The sequence below is a fragment of the Bufo bufo genome, chromosome 5 (genome assembly GCF_905171765.1).
Source record: "Bufo bufo chromosome 5, aBufBuf1.1, whole genome shotgun sequence".
Classification (NCBI taxonomy): Eukaryota; Metazoa; Chordata; class Amphibia; order Anura; family Bufonidae; genus Bufo; species Bufo bufo.
In genome coordinates, this window is record NC_053393.1 from 230129889 (window position 1) to 230138161 (window position 8273).

The following is an 8273-nucleotide window of genomic DNA, read 5'->3' on the forward strand; positions in this document are numbered from 1 at the left end:
AGTATTAAATATGAGCAGTGCGGTCTCCCCCTCCCTCCCTCCCCAGTATTAAATATGAGCAGTGCAGTCTCCCCCTCCCTCCCTCCCTCCCCAGTATTAAATATGAGCAGTGCGGCCTCCCCCTCCCTCTATTCATTGGTGGCCAGTGCGGATTCAAAGTATTGTGATCAGTGCGGCCTCTCCTCTCCTCTCCCCCCCCCCCCCCATCATTGGTGGCAGCGGAGAGTACCGATCGGAGTCCCAGTTTAAATCGCTGGGGCTCCGATCGGTTACCATGGCAGCCAAGACGCTATTGCAGTCTTGGCTGCCATGGTTACTTAGCAACAAATAGCAGCATTATACTTACCTGAAGAGCTGCGATCTATGTGACCGGCCGGGAGCTCCTCCTACTGGTAAGTGACAGGTCTATAGGCAATGCGCCGCACAGACCTGTCACTTTACCAGTAGGAGGAGCTCCCGGCCGGTCACATAGATCGCAGCTCTTCAGGTAAGTATAATGATTCTATTTGTTGCTAAGTAACCATGGCAGCCAAGACTGCAATAGCGTCTTGGCTGCCATGGTAACCGATCGGAGCCCCAGCGATTTAAACTGGGACTCCGATCGGTACTCTCCGCTGCCACCAATGATGGGGGGGGGGGAGGAGAGGAAAGGCCGCACTGATCACAATACTTTGAATCCGCACTGGCCACCAATGAATAGAGGGAGGGGGAGGCCGCACTGCTCATATTTAATACTGGGGAGGGAGGGAGGGGGAGACCGCACTGCTCATATTTAATACTGGGGAGGGAGGGAGGGGGAGACCGCACTGCTCATATTTAATATCTGCACTGGCCACCGATGAATATAGAGGGAGGGGGGCCGCACTGGTTACAATTAATACTGGGGAGGGAGGGGGGGCCGCACTGGCCACCAATAAGTTAAATACAGGAGGGGGGGGGGGGTCTGCCCCCTGCTGCCTGGCAGCACCTGCCAGGCAGCAGGGGGCAGTCATGTACACAGTTCTCAGTATATTCTAACTTGAAGCGTCCCCATCACCATGGGAACGCTTCTGTGTTTAGAATATACTGTCGGATCTGAGTTTTCCGAAGTGAAAAATCAGATCTGAAACAAACTGTTATGCAAACGGATCCGTTCTGAACGGATGCAAGCGTTTGCATTATAGGAGCGGATCCGTCTGATGAAACATCAGACGGATCCGCTCCGAACGCTAGTGTGAAAGTAGCCTAAGATGTAGTAATTAGGAAACTCCTCATGATGGGTTGGATGAAGGTAGTATGAAGTCGCAACTGACAATACTAGCTGATTCCTCAAGCCGATGTTAAAAGCTGAAAACTTTGCCAATATCTTCCAGTCAGGAACATATCGGAGCCCCTATGCGCCACGTCACGGTGACTCAGCACGCATGGTGTCCTACCACTAAAACACCTGTGGTGTGTGAACAGGGTCTGAACAATGCTAGAAATTAACTCACAGCCAGGCTCTCACATGCCTCCATAGAATTGCTCACCCGGTTATAGATGCGCTACAGTGTCTGGGTTTGGAGCATTTCCACCCGTTTAGGCCACTTTTTTCAGTTAGTTTTTGTCTTTATGTGTATGGAATGTGCCACTTCATTTTGTTGGTAACATTCTTTTGCACCTGGTAGCTTCTGTGTCACATGGTCGGTTGTGGGTGCAGGTCACAGTTTTATTTTACCTCACAGTGCATTGGTGATACCACTATGGAGGCATGTGAGAGTCTGGCTGTGAGTTAATTTCTAGCATTGCTCAGACCCTGTTCACACACCACAGGTGTTTTAGTGGTAGGACCCCATGCGTGCTGAGACACCGTGACGTGGTGCACAGTGGCGTCGCCAGGGGGGGTCAGAGGGGGCCACGGCCCCCCCTACATCATGCTGTGCCCCCCCATGTGCCCCCCCAACTAAAATGCCCCCCTAAGTGAGCCGCCAGCATCTTCACACAGCGTCCGGCTGCAGAGCAGAGTGAGGAGGGGAGAGGGGGCGGGGCATGCACGTCAGTTCCCGATAGGCTCCGCCCACCTCCCAGGCTGGAAAGGCAGTGCAGAGCCAGTAGCCGGAGCAAGAATGAACTGAAGATGCAGAACTGAAGTCCAGACTCCAGGCCAGGCAGTGATTCAAGCGACCCAGAGTGAGTGACAGTCTGAGTCAGTGACTGTCCCTGAGTGCAGAGTCCCACCCTGTGTAATTAGGTGAGAGGAGGGGAGAGGCGGCCATTATATTAATAACAAAGAGGGGGACATTTTAATAATGTAATGTAATTAATGTAATGACCCCCTCTTTGTTATTAATATAATGGCCCCCTCTTTATTATTAATATAATGGCCCCCTCTCACAGGAACGGAAGGTAAGAGAGTGGATCTCCAGCCTGCCAGCGGCGATCGTTCGCTGGCAGGCTGGAGATGTGATTTTTTTAACCCCTAACAGGTATATTAGACGCTGTTTTGATAACAGCGTCTAATATACCTGCTACCTAGTCCTCTGGTGGTCCCCGTTGTTTGGATCGACCACCAGAGGACACAGGCAGCTCAGTAATATGTTGCACCAAGCACCACTACACTACACCCCCCCCTGTCACTTATTAACCCCTTATTCACCCTTGATCACCCCTGATCACCCCTGATCATCCCCATACAGGGAGTGCAGAATTATTAGGCAAGTTGTATTTTTGAGGATTAATTTTATTATTGAACAACAACCATGTTCTCAATGAACCCAAAAAACTCATTAATATCAAAGCTGAATATTTTTGGAAGTAGATTTTAGTTTGTTTTTAGTTTTAGCTATTTTAGGGGAATATCTGTGTGTGCAGGTGACTATTACTGTGCATGATTATTAGGCAACTTAACAAAAAACAAATATATACCCATTTCAATTATTTATTTTTACCAGTGAAACCAATATAACATCTCAACATTCACAAATATACATTTCTGACATTCAAAAACAAAACAAAAACAAATCAGTGACCAATATAGCCACCTTTCTTTGCAAGGACACTCAAAAGCCTGCCATCCATGGATTCTGTCAGTGTTTTGATCTGTTCACCATCAACATTGCGTGCAGCAGCAACCACAGCCTCCCAGACACTGTTCAGAGAGGTGTACTGTTTTCCCTCCTTGTAAATCTCACATTTGATGATGGACCACAGGTTCTCAATGGGGTTCAGATCAGGTGAACAAGGAGGCCATGTCATTAGATTTTCTTCTTTTATACCCTTTCTTGCCAGCCACGCTGTGGAGTACTTGGACGCGTGTGATGGAGCATTGTCCTGCATGAAAATCATGTTTTTCTTGAAGGATGCAGACTTCTTCCTGTACCACTGCTTGAAAAAGGTGTCTTCCAGAAACTGGCAGTAGGACTGGGAGTTGAGCTTGACTCCATCCTCAACCCGAAAAGGCCCCACAAGCTCATCTTTGATGATACCAACCCAAACCAGTACTCCACCTCCACCTTGCTGGCGTCTGAGTCGGACTGGAGCTCTCTGCCCTTTACCAATCCAGCCACGGGCCCATCCATCTGGCCCATCAAGACTCACTCTCATTTCATCAGTCCATAAAACCTTAGAAAAATCAGTCTTGACGTTTCATCTTGTGTGTCTTGTTCAGTGGTGGTCGTCTTTCAGCCTTTCTTACCTTGGCCATGTCTCTGAGTATTGCACACCTTGTGCTTTTGGGCACTCCAGTGATGTTGCAGCTCTGAAATATGGCCAAACTGGTGGCAAGTGGCATCTTGGCAGCTGCACGCTTGACTTTTCTCAGTTCATGGGCAGTTATTTTGCGCCTTGGTTTTTCCACACGCTTCTTGCGACCCTGTTGACTATTTTGAATGAAACGCTTGATTGTTCGATGATCACGCTTCAGAAGCTTTGCAATTTTAAGAGTGCTGCATCCCTCTGCAAGATATCTCACTATTTTTGACTTTTCTGAGCCTGTCAAGTCCTTCTTTTGACCCATTTTGCCAAAGGAAAGGAAGTTGCCTAATAATTATGTACACCTGATATAGGGTGTTGATGTCATTAGACCACACCCCTTCTCATTGCAGAGATGCACATCACCTAATATGCTTAATTGGTAGTAGGCTTTCGAGCCTATACAGCTTGGAGTAAGACAACATGCATAAAGAGGATGATGTGGTCAAAATACTCATTTGCCTAATAATTCTGCACGCAGTGTATAGACTCCCTGATCACCCCCCTGTCATTTATTACCCCCCTGTCATTGATCACCCCCCTGTAAAGCTCCATTCAGATGTCCGCATGATTTTTACGGATCCACTGATAGATGGATCGGATCCGCAAAACGCATACGGACGTCTGAATGGAGCCTTACAGGGGGCGTGATCAATGACTGTGGTGATCACCCCATATAGACTCCCTGATCACCCCCCCTGTCATTGATTACCCCCCTGTCATTGATCACCCCCCTGTAAAGCTCTATTCAGATGTCCGCATGATTTTTACGGATCCACTGATAGATGGATCGGATCCGCAAAACGCATACGGACGTCTGAATGGAGCCTTACAGGGGCGTGATCAATGACTGTGGTGATCACCCCATATAGACTCCCTGATCACCCCCCTGTCATTGATTACCCCCCTGTCATTGATCACCCCCCTGCAAAGCTCCATTCAGATGTCCACATGATTTTTACGGATCCACTGATAGATGGATTGGATCCGCAAAACGCATACGGACGTCTGAATGGAGCCTTACAGGGGCGTGATCAATGACTGTGGTGATCACCCCATATAGACTCCCTGATCACCCCCCTGTCATTGATTACCCCCCTGTCATTGATCACCCCCCTGTAAAGCTCCATTCAGATGTCCGCATGATTTTTACGGATCCACTGATAGATGGATCGGATCCGCAAAACGCATACGGACGTCTGAATGGAGCCTTACAGGGGCGTGATCAATGACTGTGGTGATCACCCCATATAGACTCCCTGATCACCCCCCTGTCATTGATTACCCCCCTGTCTTTGATCACCCCCCTGTAAAGCTCCATTCAGACGTCCGCATGATTTTTACGGATCCACTGATAGATGGATCGGATCCGCAAAACACATACAGGCGTCTCCCTGGAGCCTTCCAGGGGGGGTGATCACCCCATATAGACTCCTTGATCACCCCCCTGTCATTGATCACCCCCCCTGTCAGGCTGCATTCAGATGTCTGTATGATTTTTACGGATACATGGATCGGATCCGCAAAACACATACGGACATCTGAATGGACCCTTATAGGGGGGTGATCAATGACAGGGGGGTGATCACCCCATATAGACTCCCTGATCACCCCCCTGTCATTGATCACCCCCCTGTCATTGATCACCCCCCTGTCATTGATCACCCCTCTGTAAGGCTCCATTCAGACATTTTTTTGGCCCAAGTTAGCGGAAATTATTTTTTTTTTCTTACAAAGTCTCATATTCCACTAACTTGTGTCAAAAAATTAAATCTCACATGAACTCACCATACCCCTCATGGAATCCAAATGTGTAAAATTTTTTAGACATTTATATTCCAGACTTCTTCTCACGCTTTAGGGCCCCTAGAATGCCAGGGCAGTATAAATACCCCACATGTGACCCCATTTCGGAAAGAAGACACCCCCCTGGTATTCCGTGAGGGGAATATTGAGTCCATGAAAGATTGAAATTTTTGTCCCAAGTTAGCGGAAAGGAAGACTTTGTGAGAAAAAAATAAATAAAATCAATTTCTGCTAACTTGTGCCAAAAAAAAATAATTTCTATGAACTCGCCATGCCCCTCATTGAATACCTTGGGGTGTCTTCTTTCCAAAATGGGGTCACATGTGGGGTATTTATACTGCCCTGGCATTTTAGGGGCCCTAAAGCGTGAGAAGAAGTCTGGGATCCAAATGTCTAAAAATGCCCTCATAAAAGGAATGTGGGCCCCTTTGCGCATCTAGGCTGCAAAAAAGTGTCACACATCAGGTATCGCCGTACTCAGGAGAAGTTGGGCAATGTGTTTTGGGGTGTCATTTTACATATACCCATGCTGGGTGAGATAAATATCTTGGTCAAATGCCAACTTTGTATAAAAAAATGGGAAAAGTTCTCTTTTGCCGAGATATTTCTCTCACCCAGCATGAGTATATGTAAAAAGACACCCCAAAACACATTGCCCAACTTCTCCTGAATACGGCGATACCACATGTGTGACACTTTTTTGCAGCCTAGGTGGGCAAAGGGGCCCACATTCCAAAGAGAACCTTTAGGATTTCACAGGTCATTTACCTACTTACCACACATTAGGGCCCCTGGAAAATGCCAGGGCAGTATAACTACCCCACAAGTGACCCCATTTTGGAAAGAAGACACCCCAAGGTATTCCGTGAGGGGCATGGCGAGTTCCTAGAATTTTATATTTTTTGTCACAAGTTAGCGGAAAATGATGATTTATTTTTTATTTATTTTTTTCCTTACAAAGTCTCATATTCCACTAACTTGTCACAAAAAATAAAAACTTCCATGAACTCACTATGCCCATCAGCGAATACCTTGGGGTGTCTTCTTTCCAAAATGGGGTCACTTGTGGGGTAGTTATACTGCCCTGGCATTCTAGGGGCCCAAATGTGTGGTAAGGAGTTTGAAATCAAATTCTGTAAAAAATGACCAGTGAAATCCGAAAGGTGCTCTTTGGAATATGGGCCCCTTTGCCCACCTAGGCTGCAAAAAAGTGTCACACATGTGGTATCTCCGTATTCAGGAGAAGTTGGGGAATGTGTTTTGGGGTGTCATTTTACATATACCCATGCTGGGTGAGATAAATATCTTGGTCAAATGCCAACTTTGTATAAAAAAATGGGAAAAGTTGTCTTTTGCCGAGATATTTCTCTCACCCAACATGAGTATATGTAAAAAGACACCCCAAAACACATTGCCCAACTTCTCCTGAATACGGCGATACCACATGTGTGACACTTTTTTGCAGCCTAGGTGGGCAAAGGGGCCCACATTCCAAAGAGCACCTTTAGGATTTCACAGGTCATTTACCTACTTACCACACATTAGGGCCCCTGGAAAATGCCAGGGCAGTATAACTACCCCACAAGTGACCCCATTTTGGAAAGAAGACACCCCAAGGTATTCCGTGAGGGGCATGGCGAGTTCCTAGAATTTTATATTTTTTGTCACAAGTTAGCGGAAAATGATGATTTATTTTTTATTTATTTTTTTCCTTACAAAGTCTCATATTCCACTAACTTGTCACAAAAAATAAAAACTTCCATGAACTCACTATGCCCATCAGCGAATACCTTGGGGTGTCTTCTTTCCAAAATGGGGTCACTTGTGGGGTAGTTATACTGCCCTGGCATTCTAGGGGCCCAAATGTGTGGTAAGGAGTTTGAAATCAAATTCTGTAAAAAATGACCAGTGAAATCCGAAAGGTGCTCTTTGGAATATGGGCCCCTTTGCCCACCTAGGCTGCAAAAAAGTGTCACACATGTGGTATCTCCGTATTCAGGAGAAGTTGGGGAATGTGTTTTGGGGTGTCATTTTACATATACCCATGCTGGCTGAGAGAAATATCTTGGCAAAAGACAACTTTGTATAAAAAAAATGGGAAAAGTTGTCTTTTGCCGAGATATTTCTCTCACCCAGCATGGGTATATGTAAAATGACACCCCAAAACACATTCCCCAACTTCTCCTGAATACGGAGATACCACATGTGTGACACTTTTTTGCAGCCTAGGTGGGCAAAGGGGCCCATATTCCAAAGAGCACCTTTCGGATTTCACCGGCCATTTTTTACAGAATTTGATTTCAAACTCCTTACCACACATTTGGGGTCCTAGAATGCCAGGGCAGTATAACTACCCCACAAGTGACCCCATTTTGGAAAGAAGACACCCCAAGGTATTCGCTTATGGGCATAGTGAGTTCATGGAAGCTTTTATTTTTTGTCACAAGTTAGTGGAATATGAGACTTTGTAAGAAAAAAAAAAAAAAAAAAAATCATCATCATTTTCCGCTAACTTGTGACAAAAAATAAAAAGTTCTATGAACTCACTATGCCCATCAGCGAATACCTTAGGGTGTCTACTTTCCGAAATGGGGTCATTTGTGGGGTGTTTGTACTGTCTGGCCATTGTAGAACCTCAGGAAACATGACAGGTGCTCAGAAAGTCAGAGCTGCTTCAAAAAGCGGAAATTCACATTTTTGTACCATAGTTTGTAAACGCTATAACTTTTACCCGAACCATTTTTTTTTTTACCCAAACT